The following is a 14,719-nucleotide window of genomic DNA, read 5'->3' as shown; positions in this document are numbered from 1 at the left end:
AATTTGCTTTAATATTTTTTTAGTTATTATTTTACTTTTATATAAATTTATCTTATATCTCTTTTAAGTTTATTTTTATATGGTTCACTAAAAACTCATTAGTTATTAAAATAAATATACAAAAATAAAAATTGTAGTTTGTTTTAAAGTGGCTAATAATGTGTCATATCTTTCCCTTTAAAGGTATACATTTTAATGATCAAGATTCACTCTTCGTATAAGTTTTTAATAAATATCTCAACCCACCCCACTTTGATAATGACTACTAAAATTATTATCATCAAACAACCTAGTATTAAATTTATCATAATATCTCAACCCACCTCACTCTTAAAACTCTCATCATCAAACAACCTCATATCAACCCACCCCACTTTGATAATGACTACTAAAATTATTATCATCAAACAACCTAGTATTAAATTTATCATAATATCTCCACCCACCTCACTCTTAAAACTCTCATTATCAAACAACCTCATATCAACCCACCCCACTTTGATAATGACTATTAAAAAGCACATCATCAAACAAATATAATTTTAAGTAAATAAAAAGCACATCATCAAACAAATATAATTTTAAGTAAATAAAAAAATACTGATGATAAACTAGAATAACTTAATATCTCCACCCACCCCATTTTGATAATAACTATTAAAACCCACATCATAAAAAAAACCTAAATAAATAAAAAAAAATATAAATAATAAACTATAATAACTCAAATTTAAAAAAAGAAAGTGTGATGTTGTTTGCTTGAGTTTGAAGTCTGTCTACTCAATCTAAATAAAACTTTTCTTAAAACTTCATATAATTTTTTTTATAATATATTTCCATATCTCTACTTTAATATTCTCCCTAAATGCCATTCTTCCTATATATCTATGTATATCTCGGAGTTAGCCTGTACAGGTGTGGTGTTGTTTGGGTGCGTTTGAAATCTGTGTCTACCCGATCAAACTGAACAGTGCCTGGATTTTCATTCTTTGCTCATGGTTTTCCTTTCTCATCGTGCCCAGCTCTAGTGGTCGCCCGTTTGAACGGAAAGGAGGCGGAGGGGCAGCGCATCCATGCCAATATTATGGACGGGATCATAAACATCTCGATTGACGCACACTATGTCCAGCTTCTGTTCAATTTTTTTCATTTTCTCAGTTCTGTGTTATGAATAATTTGAATAATGGGAAAATGAATTGAAGAGAACTCGACACAGTGTAAGCTAAGGGTTTACGGTGAGTGAGAGATGTTGAGATTGTTTGAGATCCGTACTAATAATGGGTATGAGCTCCTTTTCGTTCAAACAGGCGAGTACGATAAAAATAGATAATGGAACGCTCTGTGAACGAATCGGTATTCATGCGTTTGCGTCTGGTGTTTCGGAGCCTTTTGAACAGATAACTTATTCGGTAATATAATTTGTGTAGTTAATTGCCATTATTAATGGGTATGATTGTTTCTTTATAAAAAATAATGGGAATGATTGTTTCTTTATCAAAATTGTTGGTGTGATTGCAGAATCGAGACTGGAAAGTTGTGGTTTCGAAGGGCTCCTTTGTCAGGAAATATTAGGTGTTCGGCAAACCGATATGATTTAAACTTTCCCAGACACGTTTAGGCTGTACCGCCACTGAACCCAAACAATGGACGATGAAGATAGAGCAGCGGCCTGTATCATTGTATGCCTGGGATGAGCTCAACTCTTATGGTTCTGTACAGTTTATTTTAATCAAAATGTTATCACAAATAAGGGAAGTTGGAGTCGCATGTTGTTTGGTTTGGATCATAATTACCAAATTCGGCCGAACCGGGCTGAAGAATTCGAAAATTCGGCAATTCGGTCCGATTCGGCCATTAATACCCTAAAATTCGGTTAGGACACATCACAGTCTCTCAAAATTATTTTTTTTAATTTTCTTCGATTTGTGTTGTTCAAGAAGTCGTCCTCCATTTTTTGTGCATGAGTTTCGTCACGCAGTTGTAGATATTGAACGGCTGAACGTAATTCTCCATTAATATATAGATGTTTAAGAATATTCAGCCATTAAAACTTAATTCTCCCTGGTGGTCGATGGATCCGTAATTCTCCATTAATATATAGATGTTTAAGAATATTCAGCCATTAAAACTTAATTCTCCCTGGTGGTCGATGGATCCAGTTAGACAATACTGAAGATAGAAGGGACAAGGATGTTACTGACGGTTGGTTTTGCAAAATTTATAGTTGCACTTCTATCAAAGTTAGTTTTGATGTGTTATTAATTTTTTGATGTGTTAGTAACTGTGACGTGTTATTAATTTTTACATCGCTTGTTAAATGTTTCTTATTTTTTATATTAAAAATAAAAATTTTCTCAAAAATAGATATAAAAACTAAATAAATAATTGGCATATTAAATTTTTATTTTCATAATAAAATAATTTTTTGTCTTTTTAAATTTCAATTTCTTATTTTCACAATAAAATATATTTTTACTTATTGTTTTAAATTTTAATCTTTTTTCCTATAACATTTTGACCAGTGAATAATGAAATTGGAACTATTAATTCATAATAAAATTGGTTGTAATCTAGTTTTTTGCTTTTAAAAAATTTGTAAGGAAAATCTATTATATGGCTCTTAATTAGTAAAACAAGATAGTTCTAATTTAATGATTTTTATATTTTTTTTAGTTAGTAATTAGGAAATTGTCTAAATATTTATCATTAAAAATTACAACATTAGTTACTATCTTTTGGTTGACCAAGAGGAGTTGTTTCTACTAATTTCTATATCTCATTCACTTCCATTTGAACAATTAGGAAAACTGCAAAAATTCTAATTTGATGATTTTTGATAGTTGTAATTTGATGATTTTTTATCTATATTTTATTTTAGTAATTAGGAAATTGCCTAAATATTTATCAATAAAAAACTACAACATTAGTTACTATCTTTTGATTGACCAACTGAAAATTTTAAGGGTTCCTTTTTTTAATGTTAAAACGTTTGTTCTCCTCATTGTATCTTATTCACTTCCATTGAAGATGAGTTGTTTCTACTAATTTCAATATCTGATTCACTTTCATTGAAGAGGAATTGTTTCTACTAATTTCAATGTCTAATTTTATTTGCCACTTCTATAATATAATTCAAAAGAAGTTCACTTCCATTGAAGAGGACTCGAGTCTACTAATCTCAATATCTAATTTTATTTGCAATTTCTATAATTTAATTTAATTTTAATTTAGATTATTAAAAATTTAAGAAAAAATATTATTAATAATAGTTTAAGAAATTTTAGAGATTTGAAGTATCAAATCAAATTCGTATTTGTATTCGTATTCGAATTCGAACTTGGTAGCTATGGTTTAGATACCCTTTAGTCAGAGTGAAAGAAATTGTAGAATTTTAGAGATTCGAAGTATCGAATCAAATTAGTATTCATATTCGAATTTGAACTTGGTAACTATGGTTTAGATACCCTTTATTCAAAATGAAGGAAATTGTAGATTAAAGTTATTGAGGGTTTATAACTTAAATATTAACGTTTTTGTAATGTTAGAATGCATTTTTGCTGGGAAATTTTTAAAACTTCATCTTTGCCCTCCTCATGTTTAGACTTCATCTTGTTTAGATTTTGAATGAAGGAAAAATTGATGTTTAGACTTCATCTTGTTTAGATTTTGAATGAAGGAAAAATTGATCATGGTTATGTACAACTTGGAATTTCTTGTTTAGCTTGGCTAAGAAATAGAAAGTTTAAAAAAAAAATCATGATGGTTCGTTAAAGCTTAGACTTTTTCCTAATAAATAGTAAAAGTTTGTTGTAAACATTTTTGTTCAATATGTTCATTATTTTGTTTAAATATTTAGGTTAAATCTGTTTCATGTATTTCATTTAATTTTTGTATATTAATTTCTTTTTCTTTTTATACATAAATTTCTTGAAATATAAAAATATTTAGTTGCCATTCCAATATCATTAATTATAATTTTTTATGCAAATTAATTGGTTATTAATAAAATTATCAAAAAAATATTATAACTACAACCATATTAATAAATATGGTTGATATTAATAACATGCACAATTACATTAATAAATATGATTTATATCAATAACATGCACAACCACATTAATAAATGTGATTGAAATACCTCCACAAAAATTAATAATAATAATTTAAAATTGCTATTGATAAATATATAATCATAATAATAATAATAATAATATAAAATAATTACTAATATTATATTATAATTTTCATAATAATTATCCAACAAAAATAATAATAATAATAATAATAAATTAACTATTAACTAATTATACTAATAATATTACTTAGTTAATCACAATAATAATATTTAATGCTATACATTTAATATTATTATTTGATATTCATAAATATATAACAACACTAATGTAAATAATATAAAAGTATTTATTATATATTAAAATATTATTATTTTATTATTAAAAATTAACTAATATTGATTTAATTAATAATAATAATAATAATTAAAATACAAATAAATATTATAATAATAATAAATCTAAGAGATTCATATTATAAACTGTAGGGATTAATATTAATAATAGTAATAACAAATAATAATAAATTCAAAAAATTAATATTAGAAGTAGATGTACTATTGAAAAAGTCTCCTAAATCCACATTAATAATAATAATAATAATAAATGTGATTATTGAATTTAGGCTTCTGTGATCCATAACAGGTTTATTGGGAAGGTTTCGGCCAAAATCATGTCATCATTCATTTGTCTAGGCTTTTCGAATCAACAAGTCAACAAGTGTAGTTCATCGTGAGGATCATCATTCATTTGTCGAGGCTTTCGAACCAACAAGTGTGGTCATCATGCCATCATGATGAACCACACTTATTGGTGAAACGAGTGGACAAATGAATGATGATGTGATTTTAGTAAAAAATGTGATTTCTAATATTATTTTAACATTCTATAATATTTATAATAATAATAAATAAGAGCAATAATTAATTTGTAATAAAAATAGCTAATATTTATTATTATTAATTAAACATTCTATAGTAATAATAATAAATAAGAGCAATAATTAATTTATAATAAATAATAAAAATAGTTAATATTAATTATTATTAACAAAAATAATTAATAATAATAATAATAAATTAAAGAGATTAATATTATAAACCCAAAGATTAATATTATAAACTCAAGGGATTGAAAGTCTAAGGGATTAATATTTTAAACCGAAGAGATTAAGAAACCCAAGACATTAATATTATAAACATTGAGGATTAAAAACCCAAGGGACTAATATCATAAACAAATAGAGAATTGGAAGGGTCTACTAAAGCCACATATATTAGTATTATTCATAAACCTAGGGGATTCATATTATAAAATCAATGGATTAATAAACTTATTGGATTAGGAATATTATAAACCCGATGGATTAACATCATAAATCTCTCGATTAACATTATAAATCCTTGAGAACCTAAGGGATTTATAAACCCAAAGTATTATAAACCCTAGAGATATATATATATTTTTTTGCTAAGTAAGGTTAATCTATTAAAAGGAAAAAAGATACTTACAGAGAGGAACTGGCTATAAAAGAAAACAGCCTATCTCAGCTTGCCAAAGAACTGGTTCTAAGACTGCCCCAACAGAGGGGAAACTAGTCTGATAGTGCGGGAATTACAAAAAGAAGAAGGACAACATTGAACATTTTCCTCAGAGTTCTGTAGAGAGCTAAGAAAACAACAAAAAACCAGCAATTCATCCTACTGGATGTACCTACGTGGACAAAATAGAGGTGGAACCAAACGTTATATGAAGTGCCACCTGGCATTGGTAATTTGATTGATGAACTCCTCCGTGGCAGGTTCCTCCACCACCGGGCAGCTCCAATCCTCGCGGTTATCTGGCTGCGATGGCTCGCCTTCTCCTCTTCCTTCAGCTTGTTGCGTGTTCTCCTCGTTCATCTTGCCCACTTCCATGACTGGCTTGGCACACTGAGGCTCTGAATCCTCCTGCCTTTCCCTCATAGCCTCCTTCCCTTTCCGCTTGGGCTGTCCACCATGCGCCATTGCCTTGTCTCTTCTTTCGTTCTGCTGGTCTCTGCGGTGACTGGGTTTTGGTTTAGGCATGTCACCTCCAGGGCGGGGCATCTGGGCATTCTGAACCTCTTCCTCGGAGAAGGAGATGGCGATGGTGGCTGTGATAACAGGCTGGTTGAGAGTGCTGCGGAAGTGGAAGAGTGTAGTATGGGTGGAGGGGTGCTGGGGCAGAGGAAATGGAGCAGAGCGAAGGCCTGCTCTACCTCGTCCGCTTCTAGTGTTGGGATGGCTAGGATTATCTGCAGAGGAAGAGGGAGAGCCCGAGATGCTGCGCCTCCGGACTTGCTATCGAGAGTTGCCGCCCCTCCTACTAATTAACCATTGTCTCACCATGATGGGGAATGGAGCAGAGAGAGCGCACAGGTTCTCCGAGAGAGGAGAAAAGAGCCAATTTGGAGCTGGCGAAGGGCGCGTCTCAGAAGCCGGGCATGACCCAACAGCATTCTAGAACCCACCTTCGCCTGACCAACAATGCGTATGAAACTTCCAACCGAGACCATGGCTATACATGAGATTGATTGCCGCCAGCTCTTCTCGACTTTCCCCCGCCATAACTTCTGCAATAAATGGAGCCGAAGCCCAGCTATACCTGAAGCATGCGGAGGTGATGGTCCAGTCCAGGTTCCGGCTATGCATGCTGCCTTCCCAATGCTTAAGGCCATGTGAACTCACCCTCCTCTGTATGAGGCTCGTCCCATCCTGATCCAAGTGGTGCTGGGCTGGCAGGTGTCGTCCTGCTTTGCCGCACCCCTGTCCCATCTCTTTAAATGCCAACTGAAGCACCCGCATCCGGGGAGCCTGCATCCTTTTGAACCAGAGTGTTGCATTCCTGTTTCTGTTCATGATTCTGTATTATATCTAGGTCCCCTGTGAGGAGAGAGTGCCTATGGTCTGCTCCCAGATTGGCAAGGAAATCCGCTACCTTGTTTCTTTCTCTTCTAACATGGTTGAGAATGATTGCTCTATTGGAGTTGAGAATATTTTCTATGGCTTCCAATCTGGCCTCAAGTCTCTAGCTAGTGGAAATTTTGTTCGCATGAGCTCCATTGAGCAGCTGTTTGGCCATGTTGATGAGGAGTTGGGAGTCTGCTTCGATCTCCAAAGGCTGGAAGTCATGGTGTTGGGCTAAGAGTATTCCTTGCCAGAGTCCCTCCAGTTCAGCTGAGTTATTTGTGTCCCATCCTATGTTGCCGAAGTAGATTAAGAGAGGAGAACCATTATAATCTCTGAAGATGCCACCAAATCCTGCGTTCCCTGGGTTACCCTTAGAAGCTCCATCAAATTTGAGCTTGTATCTATGTCTTGGGGGGGGGAGCCAAAGATTCGTGCTGATGCTTTTTTTCCGATAGCATTGCAGTCCGGGATTCCTTGCTGGAGCTGGAGGTTCCAATTTTCCCATATGGTTTTCTCATTAGCCAGCGTGGGAAGGTCATCCGGAAACCAAGTTTTAAGCGACAAAGTTTCCTCCAGGTTCTTGCCGAACTTGTCCCAGATGATTTCTGGGGGAGTGCTTTGGTCTTTGAAAATACGCTTATTCCTTTCTTTCCATATAGTCCAAATGAGGAGGCCAGGTATGATTCGCCATAGATGGTTAAGGATAGCGCTTTTGTAGGGACTTTGGTGCCAGAGGCGCATGGAGTTGATGATGTCCTCAGATGTTCGGCAATTTCTTTGACAGCGGAAGCTGGTTTTCTCCCACAACTGATTGGCCAGAGAACAGGAGTCCAGGAGATGTTGTATCGTTTCCTCTTGGGAGTGACAGTTGGGGCATATGGAGGGCCCCTGTATGTTCCTTTTTCTTAAATTGTCCCAAGTTAGAATTTTTCGGTGCCCAGTGAGCCACAGAAATATTGAGACTTTGGGCCAAATGCCCGGTGTCCAGACCCTTCTCCAGATGGGATCCTGAGGCGCATCATCCTGGCATTTGATTCTGTAAGCTTCTTTCGTGGTGAAGGAGCCCCTTGGAGTATATCCCCATCTCAATAAATCTTGACCTTCGGTGTATCTGATTCTTCGTTTTTGGAGCTCTCTTTCCAAATTTTCTCTTGTCTGGTTGTCAGTATTTCGTATCAGTCTTTCCGGGTTCTTCCATTGTCTGTAGCCGTGGTTGATCTCCTGTGACCATTGTTGTTTGACCGTTTCCCTTTGTCGTTCCTCCCAATCATAGTTGGGCTGAAGATTGAGAATGCTTTCAAGCTTGGGAAGCTAGTTCCAGGCATCCGTCCAGAAACGAGCTATATTGCCACTTCTGATCTCCCAAAAACTGTGTTGTTGAATCAACGAGAAGTGTTGGCTGGCTGCATTCCACATCAACGAGCCTTTCTCAATAGGGGTAAATCTGATTAGCTCCTCCATTGGTCTGTGGTTGGCGTATTTGGCTATCCAGATGACCCCCCAGGGCTTGTATGGTGCTGTGAGCCATTGCCACCAGATTCTCGCTCCCATGATTTCATTGCTGTGATTCGGGTCTCTCAGGCCTAAGCCTCCTTGTTCCTTGGGTTTGCACACCGTAGTCCATTTTACAAGGGCCCATTTACGGTTTGTCCCATGAGTTCCCCACAGAAAGTTGCGCTGAAGATCTCTGATTCTTTTGAGTGCCCATTTAGGCACTGCCAGGATTGAAAATAGATATAGGGGCATTGCCTGAAGCATCGCTTTGATAAGGACTAATCTGCTGGCCATGTTCAAAGCTCTATAGGTCCAAGAGGAGAGATGGGATTCCAGCTTCTCTAAGAGCCTGCGCCAGGAGGCATGCTTAATGGCAGAGTCAATGAGAGGGGCGCCAAGGTAATTAGAGGGCAGAGTAGCTATGGTGAAACCAAGAATGCGGGCAATGGCCCGTTGAATGATGGGAGGCGTATGAAAGAAGAAGATTTGCGATTTGGCTTTATTGATGCTAGTGCCTGAGGCGTCTGAGAAGTCCTTCAGAAGGGCTTTGAAGATAGTAGCTTCTTGAACAGATGGGTATCCAAAGAGCATGTTGTCATCCACAAATTGTTGGTGGGTGGTAGTAGGGGTATTGTGAATGGAGATTCCTTTAAGGAGCTGGGAGTGAAGGGCATGCTTGATGAGTCTTCCTAGCCCTTCTGCCATTATAACAAAAAGGAACGGAGATAGGGGGTCCCCTTGTCTGATTCCTCTGGAGGGGTTGAAAGATCGAGAGGGGATGCCATTAATGAGGAGGGAGAAGAAGGTGGAGGAGATTAAACTGTGAACCCAACGAACCCACATAGGTGAAAAACCAAAAGCATGAAGCATTTTTTGAATGAAAGTCCAACTTAATTTATCAAAAGCTTTGGAGAGGTCAATCTTGAGAATCATACCTGCCTGCTTGGAGATCTTGAGGGAGTGTATGATTTCATGAGTGAGGATAATGCCATCTAATATTTGTCGCCCTTCAACATACCTTGATTGTTCTGGCGATATGAGCAGGGGTAACAGCGGCTTCAGCCTGTTTGCGATGACTTTAGAGATGACCTTGTAGATGACATTGCAAAGTGCAATTGGGCGAAATTTATCCGGAGTGATGGTGCTGTCTTCCTTGGGGATGAGAGCAATGAAAGTAGAATTGAGCGAAGGCAGTAGCTAGTGAAGAGATTGGGATTCCTCCACTACTTGCCAAACTTCCCCTTTTATGAGCTCCCAGAATGAGTGGAAGAAGGTGGTGGAGAAGTCATCCGGACCCGGTGCTTTGCATTCCTTGAGCTGTTTCATGGCTAAGTCCACCTCCTCGGGCATTACAGTTCGGAGAAGGAGTTGATTGTGGTCTTCTGTGATTACTTTTGGCACATATTGAGTGATCTTTTCTATAGCATTCCTTCTGTCAATTTGGGGTTCTCGTAGGACTTCCTGAAAGTAATTGGTAAATTCCTGTTCGATTTCTGCATGATCCTCCACTCTTTCCCCCCCTTGCTTTTGGATAAAGGAGATAGTATTGTGCATTCTTCTTTGTATTGTGGTTCTGTGGAAGAATTTGGTGTTGCTCTCGCCTTCTTTCAGCCATCTAATTCTGGTTTTTTGCTTCCAGAGAATCTCTTCCTGCTTGTTTCTCTCCTCCATTTGATTATGTAAGTGCTTCTCTCGTTCCAGAGTTCCTTCCCTATACCCCTCTGTTATTATTTGTTGTTGGAGATCCCTCATTTCCTTGTTGAGGTTTTGTTGAGCTTGAAAGATGTTACCAAAAGTCTCCTTACTCCACCTTTTGATTTGAGTTTTTAGATATTTGAGTTTCTGTTGGAATTGGAACATTTTTGAACCTTCTGGCGCCGTGAAGTTGTTCCATGAATGATTTATGAAATCTTCGAAAGCGGGATGAGATAACCAGCATGCCTCAAATCTGAAAGGACGTCTGGTAGAGTTACCTGGTCGCTGCCATTGGAGTGCAATAGGCCAATGATCAAAATCAGAGTGGGGGAGGATGGATGCTGAGAGATCACCTCCGAGATGTATTGCGCTATCCGTGATGAGGAACCTGTCAAGTTTCGAAGCAATTTGATACCTCCCAGCCCTACGATTGCTCCAAGTGTGCATGCCATTGGGTGTTTGCATGTTGATGAGCGTGTTATTATGGATGAAGTCTTTGAAGTGATCCGCATCCTGATCCAACTTGGCCCGACCTCCTTTCTTTTCCTCTAACTTGGTGATCATATTAAAATCTCCACCTATTATCCAAAGAGAATGCTCCCTGTTGGAGTTGAGAGTTGCTATGGTGTCTAAAAGAGCAATTTTATTTGGTGCATCCTGCGGAAAATAAACGTTGGTCAGGTGACCATGAATGTTGGTACCGATTATATGGAATGTTGCCTGGATGATATTGTGGGATGCGTGAAAATTTGACAGCAATATTGCTTGCGTATTCCATGTAATCGCTAAGCCTCCAGATGCGCCTGATGCATCCACTGCCACTGAGTGACATCCTGGCCATGCTTTTGAAAGGATGTTTCCTAAGGTGTTACTATTGCACTTTGTTTCCTGCAAGAAAAAGATCTGGGGTTGTTCCTGCCTTATCATATTTTTAATCATTCTGAGTTTCCCAGGGCTATTGAGCCCTCTTACATTCCATGAGGTGAGCTTCATTGATCACTATGTGGAGTGGGCCTATAGTACTTCGTCAATTTAGCATATCTGCCTGAGTCGACCAGGATTTTCCCTACTGCTATAGTTCTCTGGAGATCTGTCTTTCTCCCCCTCTTTTTGGAATCCTTTGGAAGGAGGTTACCATCCCATTGGCTCCCTGGTTGTATACCCAATTGTTGCTGCTGGTAAGCTCTGGATAGTATAGTTTCCAGAGTACTGAGCTGATGCTCTTGGATTTTGTCATACTCCTTCTTTCTACATGCTTGCTCCAATCCAAAAATGTCTAGCCCTTTTAGATCTATGCTTTCTGGTTCTTCATCCATATGCTGCACTTGGCTGCTTTCTTCTGGGATAAGCGCTAGTTGCCAGGATTGATTGTGGGGTTCATCCGTATCCATGGCTTTGGATGTTCCCTCAGGGGTTTTCGAGTTAGCTATGGGAGTTCCACTTGATTTGGATGGCGATCCCTCTACTTCCATATCCTTTATTCTCCCATCAAGTCCCTGTTGGCTCTCTTAGGGGGTTGCATTATCATCCCTGGGGAAACGAGATGCTAGGGAGGATCCAGGGGGGGGAAGGGGTACAAAGGAGGGGATGGGAATGTGGTTATGCTTCGAGCTCAAGGGTTGCTCTTCTGTGGCTTGCGATAGGATATCAAAACTATTACTCGTGGTGGGGATAGAAGCCGTTTCTTGCAGGGGTTTTTTCCCAGTGGAAGGTTTTTTGTGCGCTCGTTTGCGGGTAGGGACCTTGGTGAATCCATCTTGGGCTGGCAGATCAGAGGGATCGGAGACAGAGGCTTTGGCATTTAACAGACAATCCCTGAAGAGATGCCAGTGAGCATGACATTTACGGCAATGAAAAGGCACATGTTCATAATCCAGGGGTTGAATCTATTCATAGTCGTCATGAGAGAGACTTACCGAATCCGGTAGGGCTTTATCCAGGCGCATGAAGACACAAATGCGGGCATAGGATGTGTATCTTCGAAGCTTCGTCTCTTCAGCTGCTTTTATGAATTCCCCCAGTCCATTTCCAATGTCTTTGAGCAGCCCTTCATCCCAATATTCCTCTGGAAGTGAATACATTCTGATCCACACTGGAGCCCAGGTGAGGTCTTCCTTATCCGGGTTAAATCTTGCTACCCAATCTCTTAGATACAATCCTGCTGAGTTGAAAAAGTATGGCCCTTCATCCATGATTCTGAACTTGTCTTCTAGGCACAAGAATATCACAGTGAAGAATCCCTTCGGTCCCAGCTGCAATGTTATGTGGCCCTTGGGTTTTCATTTAGCAGCGATCCAGCCATACAAGGCTTTTTCTGTCGGCCAGAAACCTATAAATTTTCCTATGAGTGCATGATCCGTCATCTATTGGATTCGTTCATTGATCTTCTGACCGGGCAATTCTATCTTGGGTCTTTCAGCTGCTATTGGTTTGCATGTTGTCGAGGTGACCTTGGTCATTTCCTCTGTCTTAACCCTAGAGATTATATTGTTAGTAAAGGGATCAATATTATAAATCACTTGGATTGATACTGTAAACCCAAAACATGAATCTTACAAACCCAAGGGATTATTCATATTAAAAAATCTAACAGATTAGAAACTAATGCAAATAATATTAAAAGCTAGGGATTAATAAATCCAAGGGACTAATATTACAAACTAAAAGGGTTGATAAATCCATGGGATTATCAATATTATAAACCCAAAGGATTGATATTATAAGCCCTAGGGATTATAAAAAGAAATCATCAATAAACTCAATTAATTAATCTTAATAACAATAAGAAATAGAAACCTAAGGGATTAATATTATACACCAAATGAATTGACAAACCCAACATATTATTAGTAAGACGTCCCTCTGAAAACAACTCATGCATCATTGGATGGAATGTTAGACAATTGAAGATTTTTAGACCATGAGTTTAATAGTTATGAAAAAACACCGTTAAAGTTTCTTCTTGCTATTTTTTTTTAATAGCTTAACGGTTTTTTTTTTCATGATTACAACATAAAAACATTTCTCTTGTAGATATTTTGAGTGTTACATACAAAATATCATTTTGGGAGATCGACCTTTCTAGGAAAGGAACCATCTTTACCACAGGGAAAGTTCTTGCATGTTGTTCCAAAGACTCATATTCATTTCTGTGCGGGAGAGACGACTCGCCGATTCTGACATTTCGGACTGCTTCGGGCTGTGATGCGACACGACTGGTTCTCTGTTATTCGTTGCGCCCCTTTTTTGTCCTTCTTTATGGTTGAGGGTGTCCGTCCTACCCTACCTTCAACACTACGCTCTGTTATGAGATCTCTGAGTGACTATGTGCTATTTCCCTATTGTGGTCTCAGGTTCAAATCTTGAGGTTGTGATTTCTTTCAATCATATACGTGGGTTTTAGGTTCAAATCTTGAGGTTGTGATTTCTTGTAACTATATACGTGGGTGCCATGAAACACATAAGTAAGGTACAAGTTAGAGAAGGGGTGGTTTTATATGGCGCTTCTGATAAAAAAGGAATTTGAATGCGCACACATAATTTGGAGGCTTGCTCCATACAACAGGAAGTTCTTCCTTCACATTCATAAAGTGAATTAGGATTGAACAGTTTGGAGAACAATTTTTTCTTAATGCAAATTCACTGTAAATATCAGTTTCATTTGATGATTTTTATTATTGGTTATACTATGATGAAAGCTAAATTCTATTGGATTTTTTTTCCTCTTAATTGTTATGTTAGTAATATTTCAAGATTCTTATTTTTGGTATTAATTTGATTAAGTGTAAGTATATTGGAATTTTTTTGGGTGGTTGTTGTTAGGGAATCCAGAAACTGCCCTCTGTAATAACAATGATGTAATAACAATCATTACAACTAAAAATATACTTACTTTTAGAATTGGGATGAAAACTTCAAGGTATATTCGCCGAGTTTGAAGAATGATTGAATCTAGCGCTTAGTGGTTCGAGCCGTGTGATGAGAGATGCTCGGAGTCGCCTTTCCATTTGTGTAACCAATGATCTAGCCACTGAATTCAACACCTACAGTGTTATTTGGAACGCTCAAAATAGTAAGCTTGTTTGGTGAAAAAAAACTATATGATACATAATTACTGGGAAGATAAATAAGGATATCGAGTGCCTCCACCAGAATGTCAAATAAATGCTTGTGAGACATTTACTTTGTTTTTTATAATGCTTACATGTGAGCCGTTTTCTCATGGCTAATAGGGAGGTTTGTACTCGCCCAGTTTTATTTTTTTTATATGAATAAAAATATTTACTACTTTTATTTTTATATATGAGATATGTTTTATTTTTATATATGAGATATGTTTAATTTCTATTGTGATTGACCTATCGAATCATATTTATTGTGAATGACATGATCGACATGCAAGGGATAGTTTAATGATTTATCATATTATATTATATAAAATTTAGTCATGGTGAATGACAACTTTGCAATGTATTCGACCTAATAGTACAAGGTCATTGAAAGTTAATCGTGGTTTCTTTTTAT

General features: G+C 37.0%; 1 long non-coding RNA gene across 1 annotated transcript; it reads left to right on the top strand.

The window, feature by feature from the left end:
• Window positions 1-867: 867 nt before the first annotated feature.
• On the top strand, window positions 868-2,064 carry LOC149192518 (uncharacterized). Its single transcript, XR_016254888.1, has 2 exons — window positions 868-1,409; window positions 1,519-2,064. It is a non-coding gene; the product is annotated as an uncharacterized LOC149192518 (long non-coding RNA).
• Window positions 2,065-14,719: the final 12,655 nt, after the last annotated feature.

This window comes from Pinus tabuliformis, chromosome 2_2, assembly GCF_031772625.1.
Source record: "Pinus tabuliformis cultivar Carrire ecotype Pingquan chromosome 2_2, CPIR1, whole genome shotgun sequence".
In the NCBI taxonomy this organism is placed as follows: Eukaryota; Viridiplantae; Streptophyta; class Pinopsida; order Pinales; family Pinaceae; genus Pinus; species Pinus tabuliformis.
The sequence above is the reverse complement of the archived record's forward strand: the minus strand, read 5'-3'. Positions and strand labels throughout refer to the sequence as shown.